Below are 12155 nucleotides of genomic sequence, written 5' to 3'. Positions count from 1 at the left end.
AGTGCATTAGTGTCCCAATTTTCCTACATTCTTTGCAACATTTGTCATTTTCCTCTTAGTCAATCTGATAAGTGTAAAATGGTCCCAAAGAGTTGTTTCCCCAACATTCTATTTTGCCTAGGAGTCGGCAAACTATTGCTGAAAGACAAAATCTGCCTTGGCAGACTATTTTAATATGGCCCCTCAGTTAAGAACAGTTTTTACATTTTAAAATACAATGAAACTTTTTTTTTAACATAAAAACCATTTTTAGCTCATGGGCTCTATAAAAATAAAAACAGGCAGTAGGTTATATTTGGCTCACAGTCTTGTTGACTCATGACTAGCCTAATGTAAGGGGGAAAAGGGTTTTTGATTGGGTGAATATTAAAAGGTTTGGTTGTCAGGGAATTGAATAATTATCAATCCTCAATTAAAGAATAATCTCAAGTCAAAATGACTTTTATGGGAGTTCATTTACAAATGAGGAGAGGAAGAGAAAATAAGGAAATGAGAGAGAGGATAAGATAGGATAAGTAATCTAACACACTAGGTAATTTACTCCAATCCCCTAGTATAACTCAGGCAGATCTAATTAACCCCCAAATGTATGTGGGGGTGAGTACTAAAGGTAAATGGGGTGAGTATCTAAAATCTCCCCTTGCTAGGTTTCAATGGACCAGATCATCTATTCACTCACCCACACCCCAGGAAAGACCTATGAGGGAATAAACTCAAAAAGGTTCCCAACTGGCAAAGCTATAGTGGGGATGTTGGAGGAAGGTATTGGGGTTCAGTTGTGACCCTAAAGGATGGGATCCCACCCTCAGAGCCAGCACTATGGACAGGCCTCCCCAACCTCCTGAGTACTAGTCGATTTGCCCTTCAAGATGGTGTTTGGCATTCATCTTCCCCACAGCCACAAAATCAGTTTTCCTCCCTTCCAAGTAACAGCCCCAACTACCACTAATAAACTAATAAAGATTTATTATAAGGATTAGGGAATTCAAGATAACAGTGTAAGGGATGTTTGAGGATTTTTGAGGAAGGAGGATACAGGGATAACTTCTCTATCAATTATGAACCACACAATAAGAGAGCAGTTCTGGTTTCTTCTGTAGCTTTGACTCAGAAGCTCACTTTCCCTCCCCTCATAATATCCTATCCTTAACACTATCTAACAAACAGAGGAATAACTGCAAGGAAGGGATGTAAGAGGGATCCAGGAAGGGTCCCCCAAGTACCCACTCCCTCTGGAGTCTGGGCACTAAGGCCAACTATAGAGCACAACTCTTTCAGTTTTTCCTTCATTGGCAATGAAGTCAGTAGAAAGGTTTTTATGTTGAAATCTTCAGGTTACCCCTGAATTTTTTGTTCAGAAGAGCTAAATTCCTGTCCATATCCTCCCTGCCACCCACAACCATCCACCCCCAAGCCCACCTGAGAGCTTGAATGTCCTCTTTGGAGTTTTTGGCAGTTGGTCGTTGGCAGTTTAGAATCTTCAGTAATTTTCACCAAACTCCCTCCTTCACTGGCCCCTCCCAAACGGAATTCTCTCAGAGTTTCATGGGGTTGACTTCCAGTCCAATTCAGAGATGAGTGCTTAGTTATCCTTGATTTACCCCAAATTCACACTTACACCACCCACCTCCAGGGGTCCCTTTCTCATAACTGAGTGTTTGATTCAGCTTCTGCTTTTTTATAGTGCTGGCAGCAACTGCCTTTTAAAGCCCCTTGGCTCATGGCATCTGGGTGAGTTCCAAATTCTAAACTGTTGGTTGTCACTCATCCTGTTCTCCATTTTCTTATCAGAAATCGATATTACATAACTCGCTGAGATATTATGGAGAGTAAGTACAGCACTCACATTTAAAATTTACAAACTGCTTTCAATAATCTCTATGAAGTAGGAAGTATAAATGTATTAACACTATATATATCAGACACCAAACCTGTAACAAAGTCAAGTATGTTTTTCATATGGAATATCTTCTCAGCTGGCAAATGTGTGTTTAGTCCAGTCTGGGAATTCAATCTCCAGGCGTTTGCTGAGTCTAGCTCTCTGATACCCACTTCAAGAATACAGAAATATCCAAAAATTTAATAATGGAAGAAAGGATAATAATATTCTATGATGTTTAAGAGAATCAATTCCTTCTACTGCCTTCTATCATCTAATTGACCCTAGATCAGTGATGGGCAAACTTTTTAAAGAGGGGGCCAAAGGAAAGGAAATGCTCATCTGTCAGTCTGTTTCTAAGGCAACTCTTTCGTAGTTTCATTGTATTGTATCCTACTAATTGTATTTGTCAGATTAGGAATAAGGTGGAGGGGGGGGGGGTTAGATAGAACATTTCAGGGGGCCGAAGTTTGCCCATCACTGCCCTAGATGAAAGGACTTAGAACCAATTGATATTTTTCCAGGCCTCTGGTAATAAATCTGGATCTCTACATCTCCTTTGTTCTAGTCTGAAAATGAAGTGCTCTTTCTACACCATTATGGGAAGAAACTCATCTTCCTTTATGTCACTAATGCCAACTGCCACTGACTAGCAAGTATGCCTAAAGACTCTGGGAATGGCCACTATCTCTCCTTCCCACCCATCAGAATACTGATCCTGCTTCCAGCCTAGCCTTTGAAGTCATCATCAGGGGAAGAGCTCCTGTGGAGGTAAAAGTGAACTAGCAACGGCTCCCATGGGTGACAGTTTAAATTACTGGAGCCTCAGAAAAGAAAGTTCATGCCACTAAAGTCCTTGGCAATTTTAAATAGTTCAACATCAGACAGCAATACAATTTTATCAATGGAATGAAATTGATAATTTTCTTTGCTGCTGTAGCTCAAGGACCATAAGACTCTCTAGTCCAAAGGTCGGCAACCTTTTTGGCCCTGAGAGCCATAAACTCCTGCGGAAGGAGGAGGATGGAGGTGGAAGGCACTGGAATATGGGGTGGGGGCTGAAGGGCCCCCTGGGGCACATCCTGGGGCTCTGCCCCGACTGGTGGGTAGGGAGGTGGAGCCAGATATGTTTCAAGAGCCATACCTTGCTGACCCCTGCTCTAGTCTCTAATATATGCTATCTCTCACTCACTCATGAGAATGTGGGCTCTTTGAAAACAGAGATCCTCTTACTATTTGTATACTTAGTCCATTGCGCATTGTAATAATTTGATAAATGCTTCATTCATTCATTCATTCATGGCCTAGGCCATACCCTCTACCCATTCCTTCTAGAACAGAATTTCTGAAACTTTTTTATCTTGGAACCTCTTTAACTCTTAATAGAGGACTCCAAAGAGCTTTTGTTTGTGTGTACAGCAACATATACTGTATTAGAAACTAAAGCAGATACATTTAAAAATATTTGACAATTTATTTTAAAATAATATTAATAAACATATTACATGTTAACAAAAATAACATTTTAAAATGAAAATAACTTTTTCTAACACAAAAAATTAGTGAGAAGCATGGCACTGTTTTACTTTATTTTTTTTTTCAAATCTTTTAAATATCTGGTTTAAAAGAAGGTAGCTAGATTCTTGTATTGATATTAAGTATAGGTTCCAAGGCAGAAGAATGGATGTTGGACTAATCTTTAAAGTCTCTTACTTCTACAAAGTATATGATCCCATAATATTTATGCTATTTGCTTGATGATTCAGATAATTCCACAGTATCTTTGTTTAACCATCTTAAATGAAAAATAAATGCAGTTCATTCCAGAGAAAGAGATGAAAAAGTTTATCTCCCATTGTTGTGGAGGTGGGGGAATATGGACATGGAATATGAGATATATTGTCAGGCTCAGTTGATATGTTGGTTAGTTTTGTCAAACTGCATTTTTCAAAATTTTCTTTGTTATTTTTTTTTGGTAGAGAGAAAGAATGCATTTCTGAATGAAGATGATATTTATAACAAAAGGTAATAATAAAACTTTTTTCCTAAATAAAATGGCAGTTAAAAAAAAGTAAAAATATCTATATCTCATCAGAGAAAACCTTCTAAACAAAAATGTCCCAAGCCATTTTTACTCCAAATCTAGGCTGTTTACAATAGTTGTGTCAAAAGATAGAAATGGGGGGGGCGGGTCACAAGCTTACATAAGGATCTCTGAGGTTCTCATACTGACATAGAAAACTACATATTAACATTATCTTTGCTATATTGTATTTTTATTTTGTTAACTATTTCCCAACTTCATTTTAAACTGGTTCAGGCAGCATTCCAGAGTGCTGCAGGCAGCAATGTGGTGGTAGTCACGGGGACTAAATGTTTGACACCTGTGGCTTACAATATACATTATTATAATCTATCCATACTTAAGTATTAGACCCTTTAAAAATACCATGGATTTATCCTACTTTTTAAGGAATAGACAAATTAAACCAAGTGTGCAAATGAATACTTTTTCAAATAGCGTATTCAATCATAGAAAGCAAAATAAAAGAAAAAGCCTCTTGAGGGAGAAAAATAAAATACCTTATTAAAATGTCACCTAAGCCATTGGTTTCATTTACACTTATTACCTGCAATTAGTCCTATGATAATGCCCATTTAAAGATGAACATCCAACAATCATCATTGGGAAGGGACAAATTAAAAAGAGACTTGTTCATCTGTGATATTACTGTGAGTTTTTTTAATCAAAGAAAGAGAAAAATAGAAATAAGGCTTTGCTCTCTTAAGCAAGGAGCTCTAATCCTAGTTCTTTAATTCTAGACATTGTGTTATGATGGGCAGGAACAAATTTCTTGGTATATGGCATCAGATATAGTGAAAAATTTTGAGTAATTCAGAAAATACATTCATAGCATAGTTTTTAAATGCATGAGATTAAAAATCACATTAAAGTTCACCCTTTAAATAACTTTGCTTGGCTCACATATTTTTAGAGTCTGAGTCAAAGTTCTCAGGATTCAGTAGTATGAATATAGAAAATTTGTCCTGAAAAATTGTTTCCTTTTATAATACTAATGGCATAAGGCCCGATCTGCAAATACTTAAATACCAAGCACATTGCAATGGACTATGGGGGTACAACGAAGTATAAAACGAGACTCTTTAAAGTTTCGTTTATTTATTTATTTATTTTAAAAATCACATTCTGGGGCATAACCCAATGACAGGTGTGAAATGGAAGTTTGGAAACAGGGTCTTTACCCCTTCTCACTTTTCATCTAACTGGGTGCAAATGTCACAACACAGGCAAGTTCATCAATCTAATTTGAACCTTTCTTCTTGGAGGAAGCTAAGTATCACCTAGAGTCAGGAAGACCTTGGGTTCAAATTCTGACTCCCATCCCTTAATCTCCCTGGAATTACCTCATCTGTATAAGATTGGACTCAATGGCTCCTAAACTCACATCTCTAAACCTAGGTTCCCAAATTGCAAATAAACAACTGGTTGATCTACAATTATAGAGGGAGTTTGGGGAAAGGAGAGGAGAGGAGATGGATAAAGTCCAATATTTGGAATTAGGAGCTGTGGATTTCATTCCAGATGTGCCATTTTACCAGCACTCTGGAGTTTAGCTTTATTTGTGAGATTTTAGTGGCTGAGCTAGATGACCTAGTCAGGTTTGAATGGTAAAATTCTCACTTTACCGAGATACGTGTTTCAGTCTCTTAAGGGAGCTCTTGGGGAAAGAAATCAATTAACAGCCACACACCCAAGTCAGGCCCAAACACAAAGAATGAAACCATCCCTTAACCTTAAGGAATTTGTATTACAGATTTGTAACTCTTTTGTTTTTAAAAATTGCCTGGGGCAATGGGGTCGTAAACTGTCCACTTCGCCACAGAATTTAGCATTTCTGGACAGTACGCTCAACCTCTCGAACTTGTACCTTTGCACTTGCTGAGTCCCATGCCTAGTATGCTCTCTCTTTCTGCATCCGCCTTTCAGCAGCTCGGAAGTGCTAGCACAAATCCCATCTTTTCCAGACCTTTTCAGGTTTCCCCTCCCCCAACCTTCCTTTTTCTTCCGAGATGCTCTTCGATCTACAGTACTTTGCTTCTATCTGGTGAGGACCAAATAAACTAACAAAGCGTTTTCCCCTTTGGAATGGGCGCTCCCTGAGGGCAGGGACTGGGTTGTTTTTTTTTTGTTTTTTTTTTTTTTGTAGTTGTCGTTGTTCGCTCTACCACACCGAAAAGAAGCTTAATCTATGCTTTGATTGACTGATAAAGCCCAGCACCCGCAAGAGAAAGCTAGGCGTAGAGTGAGGTCCGAAAGTGAAGAGGAAATAAATCGGGGCATGGAATGGGGGTGGGTGGGGAGGAGGTCGCCAGGGGCCAAAGGGCGTTTTCTGCCCACTCCCAAAGCAGAAGCGGCCAAGATAGAATAATGAAGCGGAATAATGCGAGGATCCCCGGACGCTGCAAGGATGGAGCGAAGTGGCGATCCCGACTCGGCAGAGATAGCTAAAAAGCTGTACCAGCAGCGACCTGCCCTCCCCGCGACCAGCATAGTCCCCGCCTGGGGACTGCACCTCAGGGTCCCCTAGGGGGCAGCCTTCCTGCGCGCCCCAGAACGTTCCCGGGAGACCGAGGCCCGCGTGCGCGCGCAACGGCGGGGGCGGGGACGAATGGCCTAGAGACGCCACGGCATTTCCGGTTCAAAGACCCTCCCACCCCACACACCCCCTTCTCCTCCTCACTGGTTTCTGGGGATCCTGTCTCTGATTGGACAACGCGACGAAACCGCGCCTCAGAGGAAAGTGGCGGCGCCAACCTTTCTTTGAGCCCCCGCCCTTCAACCCCCATCATGCCTCCTCCCTCCCCTCTTTACCATCCCTCCTCCCCTCACGCGACCACGCGCACGCTCGCGCGCCCGGAGAAACCTCTTCAGTCGCTGCGTCTTCGCGCCGCCATTCGGGAAAGGATCTGCGCGCGCGCGCAGCAGGGGCCCCCCGGACTCTGTCTAGGAGGCCGCCGCCGCCGCCGCCTCCGCCGCTGCTGCTGTTCCGTGGCCTCCGATCAGCTAGGAACGGACTGTCTCGGTCCCACCTCCTTTGGTCCGGCTCTCTCCTGCATACCACGTGCCCCCTTCTCCCTCCCACCCCCTACCTTCAACCCTGCACGGTAGGAACGCTCACGCAGAGCGGGTTTAACCGGGGAGGGGGAGGGGGAGGGGCTGCGGAGTGTGTGTGAGTGTGAATCTGTATCTGTATATGCGCGTGTGTGGGTTGGGGAGGGCGGGATCGGGCTGGTTGGGGGAGGGGAAGTCTGCCTTCACGCCCTTTCGTGTTTTGTTTCCGTGCTTGTATTTTACGGGATGTTGGTGTGCCTGCCTGCCCGGCAGTTAGTCTGATTTAGGAATAAAACCCTCGGGCTTTTCCATCTAGGAACCGGGGCGGGAGTCGGGCCTGGCGTATACAAGTGTGTAAGGTGCCCCGCCCAAGAGTAACCCTAAAAAAACTGCTCTACTTGGAGGGGAGCAGTAGTTGCTTCCGAAAGCGAGCTTCTAATGTGCCTCTCCACCTGCTTTTCTCTGAGGCCGGGAAATTTTCTCAGCCTAGGACTAGCGACATCATATATTGCATTGCACCTTAAAAACAAAACCCCAAAATCTTGCTGCTTCGGTAGAAAGAGGTAATCCCGTGGCCGGGAGAAGCGAGCAAGATTGCCCAAGATTCCTTTAAAAAGCCCATTGCAAGTTGAAAAGATTTTGAAAACTGAGAGTGTCATTATCTTCCCCTTTTTCATTGTCTGTAACTAGAAAGTATCAATTTATACTAGGTTAATTATTTGTTGCTAAAGAACGAAGATCGTTGCATTCACTCCAGCGGATAAACACAAAATAAACTGGAAAAAAGGTAATACTGAAATTCTATTTTCGATGTGTGTTTTTTACAGGCTACTCCCGATCTTGATCATAGTTGGACATCAAAAAATGTTTGCTATGGGAGTGATTCATAAAATTGAATAAATGGCAAATCGATAATCTAAAGAAAAAAAATCTTAGAAAAATAGGTGTTTACACAAGGTTACAAAATAGGAATCTGTGGTGCATACAGAACTGGTAGATCAGTCCCAGATGGTGGGATGTCAAAGCAGGACTCTTACTATCATAAAGATTAATGTGCATCTTTTTAGGAAAAGTAGATGTAATGGAATGAAATTGAGACTGCTGAGTTTTGTGGATAGATTAGAGTAACTAGGACAAGAGTAATTTTGGTGACTATCGACTGGTTAGAATTATTTATATTAGAATTATTTATAGATTTAGATTTAGTTGGATATAGAGTGATTTAAACATTTGGGCCTTGGAATTTTTCAAGTGAAGAATTCATAGAGATTAATTATGTGGTCCATCCTACCTTCAAGTATAGGAATTGTTTCTTCAATGGTCCCGATGTAGTCATCAAGCCTCTGCTTTAATGACAGCAAACTTGCTGTTATGTGATACAGTCCATTCCTCACTGAATAGCTCTAATTGTTAGAAAGTTCTTTCTGATATTGAGTCAAAATCTGTTTCCTTGTAGCGTCCAATTGGCCCTAATTCTGCCCTCTTCAACAGCATAAACAAACCTAATCCCATTCACTAGACACTCTTTCAGATAATTGAACATAACTATCATGTTGCCTCTCTGCTGCTCCTTGAGAGCAGGGACACAGTCTTTTGCCTTTCTTTGTATCCCCAGCACTTAACACTGCACTTAATAGATACTTAGGTTGCATTCTTAATAGGTGCTTTGTTGACTCTTTTCTTCTAAAGGCTGAAAAAAATGCTTACAGCTCACTGATCTTCCCTTCATAGAACATAATTTCAAGACTTAATATCTTGACTACTTTTCTCTAGAAGCTCCCTAGTTTATCCTTGTCCCTCTCAAAAATGTTATGTCCAGAAATGAACATGATACGCTAAATGTTGAAGTCATATTCTTTTTTGATACCTATTTCTCTAAATTTCTAAAAACAACTTTTCTAAAGTACATAGAACCTGACTCAACTCTAAATCTTATTTAAAGAGAATGAATTTTCAAGAGTCTAGGTCCAGAGGATTTATGCTAAGTACTGAAAGGAACTGTGATTAAAGATTTATATACCTTCTTATGTCCTTTATAATTAGTTCTATTCTTTTGAAATAGTCCTGCCATAGGTCCATTCTACTGAGTTCCAATGACATGAGATCATGTTTATTTTCTTTCATTAGAATTTCAATTTTGTATAATTTATTACTAAAATTTTGGTATATCTGAAATTATAAATTATCAGCTCTCTACCTTGAATCTTCGTCAGATGAAGAGAAGTAACATTGCTGTTATAGCATCTTCTAGAAAATTCAGTTCTCTCTGAGCATTTTTCTTCTTTTCTCCTTGAATTTCAGTTTAGAACTCTTTTGATTAGGTGAAACATGCCAGTTTTTTTTCTCAGACTTCATGAGGCACCTTCTTACTTGCCAGAAATCCTTTATTTATATTATATAAGTCTTGGTTCGGTAGTACATAGTTTCTTTTTCTTCTTTGTTACATCCTTCTATTAATAGTATCTTTGAGTTAAAAGGTTCTCTGGAAGTCAGCTGTTTTAACTTTACATGGTAGTCATTGTCTTATTGAACAATTTCTCAACATTGTATTGATTCTCTTTTAAGCCTTTGATATTTTGTTTCTTGCTTGGCTTCCTTTCTGGAATATTTCTTAGGTCCTAACCAGAAATACAGTCTAGGCTGAATGTTTAGGTAAGATATGATTCCAGCTCTTAAAGAACTTAAAAATATAGAAAGTAATAAGAACCTAAGATAAAAGACAATATTACATGCTTAGTTTACTAGTAAAAAACAAAACACTATGACAGGACTGAGGAGAAAGGTTACAAATCATTGGGATAAGGGAAGGCTTTTTGGAAGAGGTGGTATTTGAGTTGGACTTTTAAAGAATCGATAAGAATTCTACTGATGAAGAAAGGGAAGGAAGATAGGGATTGCCTGAACAAAAGCATAGAGACATGAGAACAAAATATGAGTTCATTTTTACTGAGGTATATGTAGAGTAGGGAGTTGTCCATTTTGAATCAATCATATGTATAGTGGAGCATTATATGGTTAGAAAAATAGTGATTCTAGGTTGTAGGTGCTTTTCAGGAGAGAAGTAAGAGCCAAAGCTGTGAATAAAAAAGATTATACAAGCAGTGATATAAAGGATGTATTAGAGAAGAGAGAGAATAAATTCAGAAAGAACTGGAAGAAGGCAGTAGTACAGATAGTTGTTATCAAGGGTCTATATATTAGGTTGGTGATAATGGATTAGAGAGTTGGGGAAACTTTGAAACATGATGTGATGTGATGATATAATTGACAAGACCTGGTACCTGATTGAATATTAGTGATGAGGGAGAGGAGTTAGGCTAAAAATTTAGGAGAGTGGGTGAATAATTGCCCCACAGACAAGGAAAGTGTAAGAAGACTGGAAAGGTTAGAAGTGGCCAAGTTATGAAGGACTTGAAATTTGATCAAGGAGGTAATAGGGAGTCACTGAAGATCAAATCTGTACTTTAGGAAGCGAATTTTGATGACTGACTGGAAGATCAATTAGAGTGGGGAGAGACTTGAGGAAGGAAGACCAGCAAATTATTGTAGGAGTCCTGAAGTGATAAGGGTCTGCTCCAAAGTGGTTGCAGTGCCAAAGGAAGGGGCTTATTTGAGAGATGTGATAAAAGTATAATTGACAGGACTTGGCACTTGCCTATATGAGGGATGAGAGAGGGAAGAGATGAGGATGACACCTGGATTTTGAGCTTGTATGACTAAGAGAATGACAGTGCCTTTGATTGTAGTAGAGAAGTTAGGAAGAAAGGAGGTTTTGAGGGGAGAGTTAGTGAGTTCAGTTTGGGACATATTGAGTTTGAAATATCTATGGGATGTCCAATTCAAGATATCTACCAGACAGTTGGTGATGCAAGTCTGGAGGTCAGAGGACAAAGGTTAGGGGACTGTATAAGTAAACCTAAGAATCATCTGTATGGAGATGGTAATTGAATCCATGGGAGTTGGTTCTATCATCAGGTGAACCTATGGCATGCTTTCTTGAGGGGGCTGCCCATGCAAGCCTGAGGATGTTTCTTACATCACCCACCCCTCTGCCCAGCAGCCCAATGGGAGTGCTTCCTCTCTCCCCTGTGTGGGGTAGAGGGATGGGGCATGGCTTGCAGTCTCTAAAAGGTTTGCCATCATTGGTATAGAAGAAGAGAAAAAGGCCCAGGATAGCCTTAGGTGATACTCACAGTTAACAGGTGCAATCTGGATGAAGATCTAGCATAGGAGACTGTCAGACAGCTAGGAGAATGTCTGTGCTATTTGGTTATGGAGGTAAGTACGTTCTTCGAGGCTTTCCCTTAACAATATTTAGGGATCTGGCTGTTGCTGACTATTCTCACTATTCTGGGATTACTGCTACTTGGGAGAAACACTATTTTATATCTACTTGCCTCCTACCGTTCTTTCCTTCCATTCTGATAACTTATTAATAATTAACAAAGTGTCACTTGATTCTAGTAGAAACTCATCTCCTACCTCTCAAAAGGTTTATATTTATTTAGTAATAGGCAATGTTTAGCTCACCTGCTTCTGTGACTATTAACATTGTCCCTGATAATGAAGCTACTTTGTGCAAGATTAGTAGAAGGTGACACATATCTCTGATTTCATTAGAAACAGATAAAGTAGAAGGTATGATACATTGCTTTAGGCAAATGTATACTGCACATGTTTCTTTGTGCTTACCAATTTAGTCACAAACCAGATCCTGGCCCTTCTCTTTCACTTTTGCATTTTGAAGCTTAAAGAACAACAGAAAGAAGTTTGTTTATGTGAATTAGTAACCCATGAAGTTGTATAAGCTGAAGTAATGTCTAGAGGTTCAGGAAAAATTTAGATTAATTCATGGGCAATAGTTGTGAATGATTTATTAAAGGTGCACTGGCAGAGAGGCAAGCCACCACAGTGTCCTACAAAATATTGTCTAAATGTGTGACCTTAGATTGACTGCTCATGGTTTGTAATTTTGCTTTTTTTGTGTGTTGTAAAAACACCCTAGCCTATAGGTAGCTTACATTATAAAGGAGGGTGAGATGACATTTAAATAAATACATATAAGATAGCATACAAACCAGATGGAAAGCCACTGTAATGTGGGAGATGTCAGTGGTGGCGGGGGGGGGGTTTGGGGGGGTG

This window comes from Gracilinanus agilis, chromosome 3 (genome assembly GCF_016433145.1).
Source record: "Gracilinanus agilis isolate LMUSP501 chromosome 3, AgileGrace, whole genome shotgun sequence".
In the NCBI taxonomy this organism is placed as follows: Eukaryota; Metazoa; Chordata; class Mammalia; order Didelphimorphia; family Didelphidae; genus Gracilinanus; species Gracilinanus agilis.
This window is presented reverse-complemented; position numbering follows the sequence as displayed.